This window comes from Manacus vitellinus, unplaced genomic scaffold (genome assembly GCF_001715985.3).
Source record: "Manacus vitellinus isolate BGI_N305 unplaced genomic scaffold, ASM171598v3 scaffold_4_pilon, whole genome shotgun sequence".
NCBI classification, from domain to species: domain Eukaryota; kingdom Metazoa; phylum Chordata; class Aves; order Passeriformes; family Pipridae; genus Manacus; species Manacus vitellinus.
The window spans coordinates 9,620,920-9,638,116 of NW_021940604.1; positions in this window are offsets into that span (position 1 = coordinate 9,620,920).

Sequence of the window (17,197 nt, forward strand, 5' to 3'; positions counted from 1 at the left end):
CTTCTATTGCAATAGCAGTGCTTGAGGTCATGCTTTGAGTTCAGCACTTCTGTCTTCCAGGAGCCTTTCCGTTGCTTCTTTTCCTGGTGGAGAAATGATAAAAGGTTGTCAGTGTAGAGGAGAAAGAGAGAGGAAAATCCCTTAAACTTCTATCAGACAGAAAGATGGTGCTCACTACTGAATCAAGTAATGACAGTAAAAACAACAACAACAAAAAAATACCCAAACTCATCTCTGCCACTTAGATAGCAAGAACTGAACTCGTTTTGTGATTTTTTTTTCCATTATACTCATCTGAATACAGTAAGAGAAACTACAGATTGCCAAGGAGACTTTTACCAGGGTATTGTGCAAGTGACAGTACTGGAAGTAGGAATTCTTATTTATGCCCCTGGGCCAAGGCTTCTTCTGCTTTTGGTCTGCTTTTTCTTTTTTCTTCTTTTTAATATGTGTGATACAAATGTCAGAAGTAAAGGGCTGGAATTGCAGTGGGTTCAAAGAGGCTGAAGGCTCAAATCTTACCTTAGCCCCTTTTGTTAAACTGAAGGTTAAACTGTAAGGGTAGTGTTCTCCCATTAAAGCTGGTGAAACACTGCAATAAATGACCTATGGAGGCAAACACTGGACATTTTTAAGAACAGATTTATTAGCTAGAAGAGGATAAGTATGGCATTAACCATACTGAAAGTTTGCCTTAATCATACTTACTTGGTGATCTGGAGATAAGTTTCATCACTGTTTTATGCTTGTCCCTGAAATGCGTGAAAAAGTCAAAGCAGCAATGATAAAATCTTTCTGACTTGATTTTTATCTGTCGTACATTCCTCTGATATCTGTACATACTGCAATAAGCCTCAGGACCCCTAAGAACTACAGACATAGTTATGTATAGCTACGTTTGATATGCAGCACAGCCCAGCATTACTGACCCTCTGCAATACACAGTACAGAGAATTCCAGCAAGGCCCCAGCAAGAAGTAAGAGGGAAACCAACATTATTTCTGCTTAGGAGAGCAAAGCGATTTCTGTGGGTTTTGAAGCAGTCTCAGACAGGGGTTGTACCTAAATTGAAGAAAATAAGAACAGCAGTAGTATGCCAAATCAAAGGCCCATGGAGCTCAGTACCCTGTTTCTCACGGAGGTTGAGAAGGTGCTCAGGAAAGAATGTAGAAACAAGGTGAATTTTTCCTGATACTTTTCCAACCTGCATTTTGTCACAGTTTTCTTGTGGGATCTGGGGCTTTGGCTTAGCATTCTGGTACCTCAGTTTCTCAGTTGTACAGTAAGTGTGAGGATGTTTCTTGCCTCACACTTTTTCATTATCTTGCTTGTTTAATTCTAACTACAGCTCTTTAGAATAATCTTCCTCTGTTTTGTATTTGCTGTACCTTAACACCTAGGCACGTGGTTATTTACCGTGCAGTGTGGTCCCTGCTTCCAGGCAGAAAACTGCCATCCAAGTGTATCAGACTTCACTTAATGTGAACTCCAGCTGTCGGAATGGTCTTTGCTTTAGGTTGAGGGTTGTAAGCATAAAGGATTGCATAAATAACACCATGGAGGGATGGATTCTGCACAGGGAGGGTCTTCTCTTTCCAAAACTGCTTGCCTTAATGCACAGAGCAAATGGCTGGGTTTAGGTAGTGCAAGCCTAGTCATTTTAACTTTTAACTTCATCTTGGGACAACTGCTGTTCTGCCAGAATGTCCATTGCACACCACAGCAGGGGACTTTAAAGAAAAGTCTGGGTTTAGAGCTGTTTGTTTTCAGCCAGCAGTTCAGCATCTGTGAGTCAGCAACTGGTAACAAATAAATAGCTGAAGACAATGCCTCATTGGAAATTAAGCAGGGACTACCATTCTGTATTCCCATCTGATGAGATTGCATAAGCAGCTATTCTAACTTTAGGTATGAAGTAAGCATTTAGCACAAAGCTATACCCTCTGGGAGTGAATGGGAAGGGTCAAGGAATGCAGCTAGCAAATACTTGCTCACATAATTAAAGCCCTTACTCCTCTCTCCTCTGTTCCTCGAAAAATTTCAACATTTAATGCAGTCAGTCAAACTTTCTTAGATAGAACAACGTGCTGTTCAGCAGACTTTCCAGTTATAGCATTCTGTGTTCCTTTCCCAGTTAACTCTGGTCTCACTGGGAGTTCTTACTTGCTCCCAAAATATATGCAGTTTGTATAATCTGAATGGCAAAAAATTCACTGCAACCCATTCTTATTTCTTTTAGATATATCCAGTAATGTATTTTGTTACATATGTTTTCATTTATTAAGCCAACCTTACACTCTTTAAAATCAGTAAATCTATTTTAAATTGTGTTTCATTTCCACGTGCTTGGTGAATATGTGAATAAATATATGACTGGATCGTTCCTTGCCAAAATGGAGAACTGCTGACACTGTTTTCTCTCAAGATGGAAATACCTCTTCTCAGCAGCTCTTAGCAATGGAATTATGTGAGGAGTGCTAAGTCAATTACCATGTGGAGGTAATCTTTAGTCACAAATCGTAGAGCATGAAGCTAGTCAATCTTTTCTTTATGTAATTTTTTTAATTTCCCCCAATTCATTGAAATGTGGAGAAGTAGCCAAGAAATATCAGTTTCTGTAGTATTTGGTGAATGCTTCTGACCAGCTTTTATATTCACAATTGTCTAGTCTGCCAGACAATAGCACAATCTGTTGAACTTCTTGGGCAGTTTCTGTGTCAGCCCCATAACTGCTGCCAGATGTCAACATCATGTTCAGGAACAAACTGCTTTGATTTTGTTGAAGAGAACAGAATTGTATAAGGGGTCTGGTACCCACAGTGTTTACTGTAAATTCTATTTTAGAGTAACTGGTGTAGGTAAGAGAGTTAATCTCAGTTGGCACTCAGCCAAACTGTTTAACTGGGATTTTACCTCAAAAGTGCTAAGCATTTAATAGGTTTCAGTATCTCGTGTGTTAGGAGGTTAACTACATTTTGGGTCCATTAGAAGCTCACAGCCCTTTTCAGTGACAATGAGGAAGTTAATTCATTCTTGGACTTTCAAAAGCAGAGGAAAGGCATTTCCTTTGTGTAGAGCAAATTCTGTGCATGGGGAATAACATGAGAGGCTTTATGAGTGGCCAGAAATTCAAGCTAGCTTTCCAAGAGGAGCAAAAATCTATTTGTCCTGTATCAGCAGTGCCAGAATTTCCCCAAGAAAAATTCCTCCAAAGAAGGATGTTTGTTTACACATGAGAATTTACCGGCATATGCTGAACTAAATAAGAGTCCCTAGATTTTTTCCTAAAAACTAACAGTCATCTCCTACTAGGGAAATGATGAGTTTGCTTTATAAACATGAGTTTAGTCAATGTCCACAAAGTGACTCTGATTATGTCTTTTAACTCAACAAGTACATTGTTTTTTTCTGATTTCAGAGAAAAGAGACTCCCCATTTCTGCAGTGACAGCACTCATTAGTAAGACTAACATAATCATTTATTCCTAACTGTACAGAGAGAGTTTTGTAAGATTTCTGCCACTTACATGGGGGAATGTATTTTCATGTCATATGCCCCCACTTTTGTAATTTTTGCTGCTGCACAAGCAAAAATTGTAGCTGCTTGCTACAAATTACAGTTTACTAATTCAGGTGGAGAGAAGTAAAAGTAGTCCCAGATAGATTTGGAAATCGTAAAGAAAAAAGTAGTATATCACATGTAGAAGATACTATAGAAATGTATTCGTCTCTGGTGTACGTGAAGCACCCCAAGTAATTGTTTCCATCCACGTGATCCTAGAGTATTAAAACTAAGGACCACATAAATGAATGCAAAACCATTTTTTTTTTCAAATGGGAGAGCTGCTGAAGTTCTAGTCAGCTCATCCTCATCATCAAAACATATTTACCTTTCAAGTCCCTTCGATACAGGATAATAAATGTTGAAAAAAACCCAAACCAAACCCTATGCAGATGCTTTTGCATGATATCTGAAGATAGATTGAAGGAAATATCCCACTGTAGACAAGATAAAGACTGAAAGTCCATTACCAGAAATTTAAGTGCAGTATGTATAGTTTTATCCTAGCTAGGTCACATGTGGCTTGTAAAGCAGTAGTCAAACAAGATAAGAAGTCCAGTGCACAGCTGATCCTGATCTTCTTAGCCTCTTCTTTCTGCTGTTTCACCGTATTTTCCCTTTTATGGTTATAGACATGCGGCAAAAACACAAGGAGTCCATAGTCAGTAACTATTCCATGGAATTTGTTACTGCAGTAAAGGCCTGCTCTGGCTTGACGTGTTTTGATGAGGTCATTTATGTCTGCCTATACAAGGGTTTTTCCCTTGTAACTTCAGCAGGTTTATGGCATCTTCTGATTTCATGGACTAAATGAAGTAGTTTAGGTGTGTAGTTTAGTAGTTTAGTTGAGGAGCAGCCATGATAGTCTCCCAAAGAAACATCTGCATTTCAAGGGTGGTTCCAGTTTACAAGAAGAGAGAATGACTATCAAAGAGTGCCCTGAGTCACATTGTCTGCTGAGAAACACACAGCAGTATAGGCTGGATATGTGTGTGAATAATAATTATTCTATCATTAATGTAATATGTATGCTCCAGTAAGGATATACACCTACGTACATATGTGTGCACAAATGGTAGAGAAGTGGAACAGAGAAGACTAAATCTCAAGGTGCTAGAGACAGCAGAATGCAAACAACAGGAATGAAGACTGTGGCATGGTATCTACAGAATAGAGAGTGGGTGGTTCTCACAGCTTCCCCATGAACTTCTACTCTTTGACATTCTTAGTAATAGCTTTTCAGCTCTTCTTCATGAGTCCTTTGAACCTTTGTGCCTTTCTGTTCTTATGAAAACAGTGTCAGGATACTGCACAGTGAGCCTGCGGATTGTTCGTGTGGGTGAACCCATCCCTGCTGCTCCAATCTGCCTGCATTGAACTCTCCTGACTCTTGGGGCAGCCATGGCAGTGTAAGCTCAAGTCTGTCTGCCCTAACAACACCCTTCCTGGTCATCTGAGTGGGAAAGTATCTCTTTTAGTGTACCCAGTGTGTCGAACAGCATTGTGATCAGCTATAACCATGGCTCAGAATCTGTGTCCTGAGAGGGGGTTAATCTGATTTGCTTCAGTGTGATGGAAAATGAAATTGAGCAATAAGCTTCAGGCTTTTCTAGTCATCCTTCAAGATCATTAGTCCTAACACAGTATGTCAGCATCTGAGTGGCTCACTAGGTACACTCTGACATGGTCACTCCCATCATGCCCCTGTAAGTACACTCAGCCTTGATATGTCTGTTGTACAAAAGTCCTCCATCCGAAACAGCAGTCATTTGTTATTCCTGATCACAGACAGGACCTTACTCTAAGTATGCATCATTCCAGGAGTTCCTGTGCTCCTGTGACTGTTTCTTCTAGCTGCAGGTACATTACATTGGCTGTGGGAGCAGGTACCTATGTATGTGATCTATCTGTGTTCTCTTTCTACAGTACACTGAATCCCTAGAGGTGCAGGGAGGAAGTAATTTCTACACCATCTGCCTTTCTGATAGATACTTGTGGAGATTGCAAAAGGAAGGTCTGTTCTGCCCCCCTGGACTGCTTGGCATTTGTTGCTTTAATTGAACATTAGTGAAACCAGGGTTATCTCCAACCTCATGTTCTGCAGAGAAATTAGTTCCTTTACAGATAGGACAGACGGCACCAGAATGGGTGTAGTTTACAATAGGCCAAATTAGAGCTTTGCTGTTATCTCAAAGTTCAAAGTGGGAGTCTTCAAACTCCAGAGAAACTTCCTGGTACCGGAGCTATCCTGGGCAGAGTGCATGAGTCCTTCTGATGAAGTCCTGCACAATTCTGCCATAGCTCTGAAGTAGTTCACCTACTTCCACTGAACTGTGCATAAAACCCCACAATGCTGTTGTAGTGCATAGCTAATTTAACATCCGAATTGCTCATCAAAGGTAAATCCCCTAGCTGAACATTCACCACTGCATGAGCATTTTTGCAGATTAGAGGCACCTACACACACTTACCCACTTCTTGCCTTAGTCCAGTAGTCAGTGTGTCTACTCAGTGCTAAGCCATCACTGTTATTATTAAGAGAAAGTTGATATGTCTCTCAATAATGAAATTTGATTGTGTGGTTTTGTCTTATATCTTAGTTATAAGCAGAATCAGGCAAAACCAGTTTACTGAAGTGTTCAGCATTGCTGGTGTTAGAACCCAATTTCCTGTTTTTTCCATGGTTGTCAAACCACATCTTTTTTTGAATGAAGTATCTGATATTGGTCTCCACTGTTAATGTGGTGACAGGGGGGAGAAAGAGGGAAAGCCTGACTTAAAATGCTCCTTCTTTTCTAGGGACAAGATTAAGGAAAAAAAAGCAAACATAATTTTGTCTATGTAAAAAAATCCACTAACTTTTTATTTAAATTGATCTGAAGACCCAGTCTTAGGAGCAGAAACCTGATCTATGGCAGTAAAAAGACATGCATCAGGGATATGCTATTTGCCACTCAAAGAAATGTCAGTCTAAACCTATTATTAGTCAACTGCTATTTGCACTTGCGGGCAGAGACTTTTAAAAGTCAAACTACTGGTAGGCCTGTAATGAGTTACCATGTGCAAATTCCTCTTAGCTTCTCATGGTGGCTATGCCATTGTGCTTGCATTGGTCCTGGCTGGAGCTGTGTCTCTGGACCACAGCTTGCAGAGCTTAACCATGCCTTGGCTTGGCTATGCTGCTTTCAGTGAATAGCATATTTGCCTGCCATCCAAGAAATACACTCTGCTTGACCCAAAACCATCAAGATTCAGATCAAATACTTGCACCTGTCTTCAGGGTGAAGACAAGTGGAAGTGTCAATTCCTTTTGTTGCCTAGTAGCTCAGGAGAGGGCTCATATACAGAATGTGGATGTATATGACTCAGTTTAGTGTCTGCCTCTACGTGGAAAGCCAGGTGAAGACAGAGGCAAACCTAGCTTCCCTTTACCCTCCTTGGTGAAGTAAGGAAACCTTGCAGATTTGCTGAAGCACAGAGTATGCAGAAGGAATCTTTCAGTCCCTCTTGCTCAAAGTGTGGCACTTAAATATTTTTTTTCTGGGTAGGAGGGAAAGCACCAAGGAGATAGGTCTCATCATATAGTAATGATGAGAAATCTTACTGAGGTTATTCCAATTAATATTTAAACATTTCTAAATAGAGTAGGGCAGACTCAAGATGCATGGTTAGGAGCACTGTACCCTGGACTGTACCATCTGGTGATATTTAGGTGTGGAAGAAGAGCCTGGGTAGTCCTCACATACCAAAAACCAAAGGCTTCTTAGTTAAAAGGCAGGAAGCTATGGCACTGCCTCCTGCTTCTTCATTTTGTACCATTTGTTTTTTATGTTTTCAGTGCTGTAAGTGGAAATGAAAGGTTTTCTAATCAGTAAAAATGCAGGTGAGTATAATTTTTCAGGTTAATAAAAGGAACAGAAAAATCTGCATTTTCCCACAGATCAAACCACTTCTTTTATTGATTTTTTTGATTCTTACACTAAACCAAACCAGCTTTATCCAGAGATGGACTAAGTTGCCATCTTGTAACTGTGTGCTCCCCATAGTGGGTGAAGTGTATTCCATCCTCTCACAGATCCAGTATTGCCCACCAGGTGCCACTGTGCAGGGTGATCCAGAGAAGGTTTTTTGCAGCTGAGACCTGTAGGGCAAGGCTGGACCTCCTACAATTCCAGCTACCCACTAGCCCAAATCAAGGTGGGAGGCAATAATTATATAGTTATTTTGTAAATGAAACAACAAAACTTCTCCCTATCTCATACTTTTAGTGCACTTTGTCTTACTGGCAATCATTGTAGAGGATGGGAATATCTGTGACTTGGGAAGAGCCTGGTGTTACTTGAGTGGCAGCTGAGACTTGGCAGATTCCTGGCAACTAAGGTTGAAGAAGACTCAGCTTCAGAACTGGGGAGACTGTGGATGCAGAATAGATTCTGTGGGATATGGGAAACTGGGAGTTGAGAGGCTGCCTAAGGAAAGCGATTCAGTCAATCAATTAATTCATCAATGATACTACAGTAGAAACAAATTGGGAGTGGGGAAATCAGTGATGGAAAAAGCACCAGCTCTTACTAGGAGCTAAAATACAGGATGAGAAAAGGAAACAACTGGAGAAAAAAGATCAAGTAAAGGAAGAACTGAGTGGGACAGGGATAGGAGGAGCATAGGGAAAAGACTCAGAAAACAGAGAGCAGGGAAGGTGAAGACTATCGGCAAAATGTCCAATATTATGAATTTTGAAGAGATGAAGACTTAGCCAGAAGGCATAGAAGAGGACAGGAACTTAGTAAACCAAAGAGATGAGAGCTTTGTTGCAAAGCTTGTGAAACAGAGACTGAAAGATGAAGACAAAAAAATTAAAGGGATAGGAAGAAAAAAGTGCAACCTAACAGAGAGGAGTGAAGAATGAAAATGGGAAAGTGTGAGGCAGTGGACAGAGACATGCGTGCCCCACTGCATAGTCTGTGCTTGAGCATGGATTGGTGTTCAAACTCATTGAATTTTGCTATTTCTACACCAGGGATTGATTGTCCATTACCATTGTCCCACACTTCTTATCACTCTCCCTGAGATTAACACTAAAGTCACAAAGTGTGATACAGGAGAATTCCTGTCTCCTTCACAGTACACATCTGGGGGAGTCAGGAATGTGAGGCAGAGTGAAGAGGATGCCCCCTGTGTGTCCAGGACCTTCACCTTGCTCATTGTGTTGTTCTGAAGCCGCAGGCTGAAGGAAGGGATTGCACTAAGAGCAAGCACAGCATGTGGTGAAAGCAAGCATGGTGGCCTGGGAAACTGTGCTTTATTCTCCTCTTTGCCGCAAAATTTCTGTGCGGTGCTGGGCAAATTTTTGAAACCTACCTTTTCAGAGATGATGACCAACTGGCTGCTCCTTGTATTACGCATGTGTGGGTGGAGATTTCGAGTCTGACGTGAAGGAGTGCTGAAGTTCTCAGAGCAAAAGCTGAGGTAGTGTGTACTGTGCTTCGGAGACAGAAAGTAGAATATTCAGTAAACTGAGAAATCAGGTCCTAGGGAGTACAGAGAAATAATGGAAACTTTTGACCTTAGTCACTTTGTGCTTCAGTTCCCTATGTGTAAAATGTGGATTGTACTACCCCCTCATGCTGCAGGGCTTACGAACAAAGATTAGCTAACGTTCAAAGATACTCAGGTGCTTTAGCGATGAGGCAAGAGCAAGACTCTCTGAGTAATTTTATTTTCAGAGCCATTTTTGAGGAGTAGGGTGTGAGGCTAGGCATCGAGCAAAGGGGAGGACACAAAAGCCCAAAGAGCTGCTCACCGAATGACTAGCTGTGCAGCCTGTGCATGCAAAGAGATGGCAGTGGGGTGGAAAAAGTTACTGTGAGATCATGAAAGGACTCTTTCCTAAGGTAACTTAAATTCTGGGGTTTCCTACCTTGAGTGTTTGATTTGTAAATGTCTGAGGAACATTTTTTTGGGCAATGTAAACATGTGTTAGCAAGCTGTTTGGTGAAATAGACATTTCTCTCTACCTGTAATGCAAGATGAATGAGGCTTTCCTTGTCGTAGAGTAGTATCCTGTATTGGTGAATAGATTTTATATTAATTCAGCAATCTTAATTACTGTGTTGACATTCATAGTAGTGGGTTTGTAGAAAAGGAGGCAAGTATCATGACCATATTACAGATCTGTCAAGATTTGAAATGCGCACTGGAGAACTGGAAACAAACCCTGGATTCCTGCATCTGGAGAATTGGAAACAAACCCTGGATTCCTGCATCTCATGCTTTCCCCTAAATATCAAACCAGGCATGCATTTTTGTTCCAGGCACATTGGGTTAGAAACACTGCATAAATAAACAGGCCTGCAGTTTACCTTGGAGTCTGATGGTTGTCTCCCTGTTTAGCATAACTAAGGTCAGGTCTGGGATGAATAATTATTTAGGAACAAAAAGGATGTTAGAGGCAAAATCCAGGCCTGATACTGAAGGAAAAGTAAATGAATTTAGATTTTACAAAAAATCTGTGGGGTCTGGTTGAGTCTGATTTGATGGAATCAAAAGGGCTTCCAGTATCAACAGCTCAAAGCCAGGACAAGGATGAGGGGTCTGGCTTCGAAATTAAAGGCAGTTTCATAGAACTGACATTCACCTGTACATTAATGAGGAAATGGGTACTCCTTTTGCACTGAGAGTATGTGGAATCCCCTCTGATAACTGATAATGAAACTGTAACTGATAGTTTTTAAGTCACACTTTTGGTGGTTTGTTTTTTAAAAATTTCTGTGAGTCACAGGAATCTGTGAGGCCAGTTGGGAGCAAGGGGAGAAAAAAAGAAACCCTCTACAATGTAGGTCAATAATTATCAAAAAGTCAGTGGAGAAAACATAAAAGCCCCAAACCCTAGGTCCTTACCCTAGTCACTATTTTGGGTACAGAAATATTTAATTTCTGAGCAAAAAAGAACCCAGACCTTTGTTTTCTTCTCCCCCATGAAAATAAGATCAGAGTGAAATTTATTCCAAATGTTGTTACAGTCTAATATTTAGTAACATTTTCCTGGTGTCTGTTCTCGCTAGTGGCTTCTCTTGGTCTGAGACATGAGTTTTCTCTTTTACATACTTTGTATTCATAGCAGGAAGGGCAATGTCTTTTCTCCCCTTTTTTTTTTCTGAACTTTTTGTAGTATTAACAATGTGGCTTAAAATTAAGGCCACAACCTACTTTAATTTCATTGTGGAAGTAATAAATAAAGGACAACATGAAAGTATCTACATCCTTTCCAAGGCAAACACAAGAAAGTAGTCATTAAACAAAGGGATTGTACTGTTTCTTTCCTTCTGTTCTGCTGCAGCTCTACCTACAGCTGAAATTGTGAGCCTGACATCAGCTACTGGAAAATGTTTAATATTGGCTATTCTGTGAGTAGCAAATGCTGCAGGCTTTGACCTGTCATTTTTCTTCACTCCGATCACAGCATGTATCTCCTTTAGACAACTGATTCTCTGCTGTGTTTGCTGTTGTGGCATATTAGGATTTGCCCACAACAAGCACTGTCTATCAGGACTGCTACCCATGGCATGGAGGAGGCAATGACTGTGAGCAGCTCCTTAGAGGTATGTTGAGATCTGGAAGGGAACACAGTAAGTTCAAGGAGGTATTAAGTTCTAAGATTAATCTCAGGCTATTAAGAACCCTATTAATGAGGTTTTATCACAGATGTGCTGTTAGGGAGCTTGTAACTTATCTTGTTGAACTTCTGGAAGATGATCTTTCTGGCATACATTCTCCAGCAATTTTTCTTTTAAAGGATTCAACAGAAGGACTGCTGATTTTAATTATTTATGGTGTTGTTTCTAACACAGTCCATTTGAACATCTGGATTATTACCTGGAAGAGCATATCTATTTTTATAGTGGCCTAATACATGCAAACACACGAAGTTAAGCCCTAAACTGTTTTTTAAAGAACGGTGTAAAAAATGGAGAAGCTGTGCAGTGTAGGTAGAGTTCATATCTTATCTGAGCAGCTGATATAGTTGGAAAAATAGAGGAAAAACTGAATGCATTAGCCCTTCTTTCACTTTAAAATGGAAGATTCAGTTTTCAAAAGTGGCAAGGCATATTTATAGGTTGAAGAAAATGTCTTTCTCTGAAAGATTTAAAGAGCAGCCCTTCTTTTGGGCTGAAAGAAGATCAGTTTAAAAGGCATCTTCTAAAAGAGACAAGGCTAGGTGCTAATGGTAGAAAAAGGCAAACAAACCCCAGCAGCTGGAAGTCAAAGCTAGACAAGTTCAAATGAGAAGTTAGCTGCTCATAGCTAAATTATAATTAATCATTATGGGAACAAATACAAGATGAAGCCAAGATCTCTTGAATGTCAAATCAAAACAGGAGAGCTCCCTGGATGAAAAGCATCACTCAGACACTGCTGAATGCAGCTAATTATGCTCAGTGCAGGGGTGACCAGGAGACATGTAACACTGTGATTGGCAAATGATTGGATTGCCCCTTTTGGCCTGTGACTCTCTGAGGCTGTTGTTGATGACTTTGTTGAAGAACACATAAACCTTCCACTGTTGGGATAAATGGGTCACAGACCCAACCCCACACATCTTCTTTGATAAAAACGGGTTGGAAGATATTGTCAGAAATAGCTAAATGACGTGGAAGTTCAGGTCCCACCTTCAGAAGTGTCCTTTGTCTCATCTGCGCTGAAAAGTCCAGATTATTGTTAGTATGAACTGGCAATGTGTCCTTGTGGCAAAGACGTCAGGAGATGTCATCCCAGGAGATGTCTATCAGATCCTGGACTGCATCAGGAGGAGTGGAACCAGCAGTGGAGGAGGTGATCCTTCCCATCAGCTCAGCACTGCAGACACACCTGGAATGCTGGGTCCAGTTCTGGGCTCCCCAGTACAGGTGGACTTGCTGGGACGAGACCAGTTGAAGGCCATAAAGATGATGAAGGGACTGGAGCATCTGTCATATGAGGAGAGGCCGTGTGAGCTGGGACTGCTTAGCCTGGAGAAGAGAAGGCTCAGTGGGATCTCATCAGTGTGTACCAATACCCATATGAGAGGAGAAGGGCTCAGTGGTGCCCAGTGACAGGATGAGAGGCAACGGGCACAAACTGAAATACAGGAAACTCCACTTAAACATAAGAAAATAATTTTTTACTGTGAGAGTGATCAAACACTGGAAGTTATTGCCGAGAGAGGCTGTAGAGTCTTCACTCTGAGAAATTCCAAACTCAACTAGACACAGTGCTGAGCACCCTGCTCAAGCTGACCTTCTTCTGAACTGAGTGACCTCTACCAGATGATCACCAGAGGTGCCTTCCCCCCTCAGTGACTCTGTGACTCTGTGAAGCTGGTAAAGAGGGAAATTCAGACAATATATTACAGCCTGACAGGTTTCTTTGTCTGGATGAACCTTGGTTTATGATAATCACACACAAGTATCACTCTCCATACTGGTCTTGCTGGATGCAGGTGCTGGCAAATAACTACATTGTCTCATACTAAAATACTATTGGTATTCGTTGGGCAGTGTGTGTTAATAAATGAATAAACACAAATATATTTATATGTACAAAATATTGTTTCATACCAATGCAACTTTCTTCAATTCAACAGCTGGTAATTCAAAAAAGTATTTCCTACTATCAGAATCTTTGCCAGCACAACTATGTTGGCAGAAAATCACCTCTCTTATCAGGATGTTTGTACTGATTAAAAATAGAGAAATGTATACTAAAGACCCAGGTATCTAGAGAAGACATGTTTACACATGTGAAGGTGTTCTATGCTTCTGTGCTGTAGGAAAAGACAAACATTATATGGATAGAAGTTATGTCCTTCTTAATAAACTATATCTGAAGCAAGAATTGTACAATTCCAGTAAAAAGCGCACCCCTAATTTAACAAAGTTACTTGCCAAAAATTCTGAGGTTGCCTGAGAAGTGAAGTGACTCTTTTTTCCCCCTTTTTTTTTTTAATTTGGACACTGACTCTAGTGAGAGGGCTGTTGAAATGTGGATGTTTCAAACACATCCTGCAGTTGGATTAGCTGAGTTGAAACAGACCTGTGTGTGCAGACATCACATAGGAAGTCTCTTTACCAACATATGCAGTCTCTTAAAACACATGTAGAATGAAACATCATCTTGTTAACCCACTCAAAAAAAGAAAAGGCATAGCTCTTCCCTGTAGGGACTGTGTCCACAGAGCACTTATGGACTATAAAGGTGTGCTCACTTTCAAGAAAATGAAAAATGGCCAAATTGGGTGATAAACATCCTTGTACAGTTATGTTTAACTGAATGAGGCATATACAAAAATAGTAGTAGTCTCCTTTGGAACCTATATAGAAGATTCGGTTTAAATACAATGTAACTAGTAATTATTTTTAAATGGCTACCTTTGCCACTCAGATCTTCAAAGATAATTGTTTACTTTGGGGTGTTTTATTTTTTATGTTCTGGACACCCAAAAGAAACTCGAGGAAGGGCACTCATGCAGTGTTGTAGAAGAATCTGGTTGCTTTAAGTACGACTCAGAAAGACACCACCAAACAAAGGCAAATGAGGTGACTAGTGGGCTTTGAATGGTTTGCCTCTCAAAGGAATGGACTTCCAGATGGACATTGGCAAGCATTAGTCCTGGATTGTTGAAGCACGATCTCTATGGGTTTCAAACACAAGTGTTTATTACTGCTGCCAGCCATTGTCATTTCCCTGCCTTGGGAAATGGATAGTTTTACCTTGTGAGAGTTGCCTCTGGCCAGTCCTATGGCAAGGCTGCCATGGCTGGAGGGGGAACATGCATGATCCTCCTGTTACTATTTTATCAGTGGAGGAGAGTTTGCTGCTGCTACATGCTGCTGTTACATGCTTGGAAAGTTGCACTGTAACTCAGATTGGTGATGCTGCATCAAGGTAATATGTGCTAGATTGCAAAGCTGCTGTCATAGTGGCTTTAAGCAACAGAGCTTTTCTCCTAGCAGGTGAACGTTTACAGAATTAAAAGAGTTAAGTGCGAGATGCTGACCTAGGAAAGAAGGTTAAACCACTTTCATCCTTTCCTGTTGTGTCCCTTTGTTTCCACAGTATTTCTGACTTCCTCTGCGAATAACAAACCTGCTGCTGCAGACCTTCAATCTCTCTTAACTTTGTACATTCCTTTAGTACCTGTCAGTGGCCACAACAGACCAATTGTTGCTTAGGGACAGCTGTTGACATCCAACCCATTTTCTTCACCTTAGTTACATGATCAGTGTCACCCCAAAAGGGATTTATCTGATTCACTTACTGGCATAGTCGCTTCAAGAGATGACAGATTGAATTAAGTGATATGTTGCCATTCTGTCTTCTGCTACATGTTCCATAGAAAGGCCCATCCTTGCTGCTCTTGTCTGAAGTAAAACTGTGTGCTGAAGATACATGCATGTGGGAATGAAAAGCCTCTGTAGGGAATGAAAAGGCCACTATATTCTTAGAAATGGATGGCCTTTGGAACTGGTAAGTATAGTGGTCAGTCCTCTCAGCCTACTTTGTGTACTAGATGTGGGAGGATCTGCTCACACTTGTGAATGTTTTTATATGTATAGGCTACTTTAGTATTGCTTGACTGCTTTCTTCTAAGCAATAGCTTCTTTCTTTCTCTCTCTCTTTTTTTTTTCTTGAAGGGGAATGCCAGACTTGACTAACAAAGTGAAGAGCACACTAAATGTTTCCTTAACAGGAAGCCACTAGCTCTCCACTGAGCAAGTGGGGAGGAAAAGCCTTTAAAACTGTTCAGACTTTCTTATGCAAATTTCAGTTACACAGAAGTTTTGGGAGAACTTATTCAATTGTAAATTGAACAGTGTCTCAGTGATTATAAATGCATGGTACACAAAACTCTGTGCAACATCACAAAGAAATCTAAAGGTGAGGGGGCTTTCAGGTCTCCCAGGGTGTCATCCCACTGTTTCCATCTGATCTGTTGTTTGTTTTTTTATCTGAGGATAATATTTTTCTAAGGAAAGTATTAGAAGGGCTTTGAAGCAAAAATAGAGCATTGAAAGGCAAAGTAATTGAAAGGCAAAGTAATGCAATCCCCCTAGAGTAACCCAGCAGTTTCTCAAATGAAGGCATTTACTACAGCTGAGGCCAGATAGCTTTTGAGTGGCAGACAATTTTTGTCTCCAGACTCTTCTGCCTTGGACTTGGGATCTGTATGCATACTTTCTTTGTGACCTTGGTGGGGCTAATCACATCACACATAGATAAGCAGATGTGCAGTGACTGAGGCCTTAGTCAGCGGCAAGATACCATCAGTGGGTAAAGCAGAAAGAGTGATAAGTGTGAGATAGGCCATTGTTAAGGAGTTGTCTTCTCTCATCAGTCCTCCTGATAAAAAGGAGCCTTATGGATGTGAAACAGTTCTGGTGAATTAAAGAGCCACTGCAGTTGTCGTAATGGCCTTCCTAGAAAAACAAGTGTTGGTACCAAGCTCTCTCTTCCCTAGACCTCTACCAGTCTCTTGCAGAGAGGCACAGAAAATTGTTGTGTTGGTTTCCATTGGACCTTGTGGAAGAGTCTGCAGAGGGGCAGAGACCTTGGTGTGTATTTGATGTTGCCTTATAACTGCACTGTCTGGCACATTGCTCCCAGAGCATTTTGTGCCTGGCCTGATGGCTGTCAGAGAGAAACTGATGTTTCCAAAGCCAAGTTTAACAGGCATTATGCTTTGGTTCTGTGTTTATATAGGCCAGCATCTAAGTGTCCTAAGGAACAGATACCATAGATAAGTTTCAGGACAGCAGAGGCATGTCTCCTCCCTTCACCTTCCACCTGCTTACTGTCAGGAAAGCAGGCAGTATCTTGTACAACTAGAGGATGCCTTTTACATTTGGGTGAGCAACCTGTGGCTGAGGTATCTGCCTGTTCGAAGCATGTACAAAGCCAGGAGGTGTTCCTTCATGAGCTAATGCTTCAGGGCAAGAAACGCAGTCTGTCATTTTTGCTCCAGGACCAGTTTCCTCAGCTTCGCTGACCAAAGACGCAGTTTAATCATAGTGACATGGCCATACATCTTCATGAGGAGTATCTGCCTACACACTGGCTCTTGATGTGCTGGGTTATATACTTGCTTCTGCTATGGTGTCTTTCTGACTCAGTTTCCTCATCCATCGAGTGTGAATAAGGATGGTACTCTCCTTTGTGAATTCTGTTGAGTGATCTGGATGAAGGCAGTGCACAAGGGTAAGGAATTGTGAGAGGGCAGAACTCAGTGCTGGCCTGCTGCAGCTTACAGTGTGTTACTGTGCTATGGGTACGTACTGACAGCTGTAATTCTTGTCAGATGAGGAGAGGGATGGTCTCTTTACTCACTTAGCTCATGCTCTTGAGGAAGCAACCACTTTTATCCATGTGGCTGACATCTGAGAGAAAATACCATTCTGTAAGAAACTGAAAGTGTTTTTTGGTACCTAGGAGAATTTTATTCCCTAACAGATAAGCACAGCACTTTTTACTGAGAAATAACCGGCCAAATAAACTGTCTCTAGCTGTCCATTAGCTAGGTCATCTTACGGCTACACATGCCACACATCAGGAGATAAAGTGCTTTGGGCCCTGCAGAAGAGTGGGAGATGGTTAAGGAAAG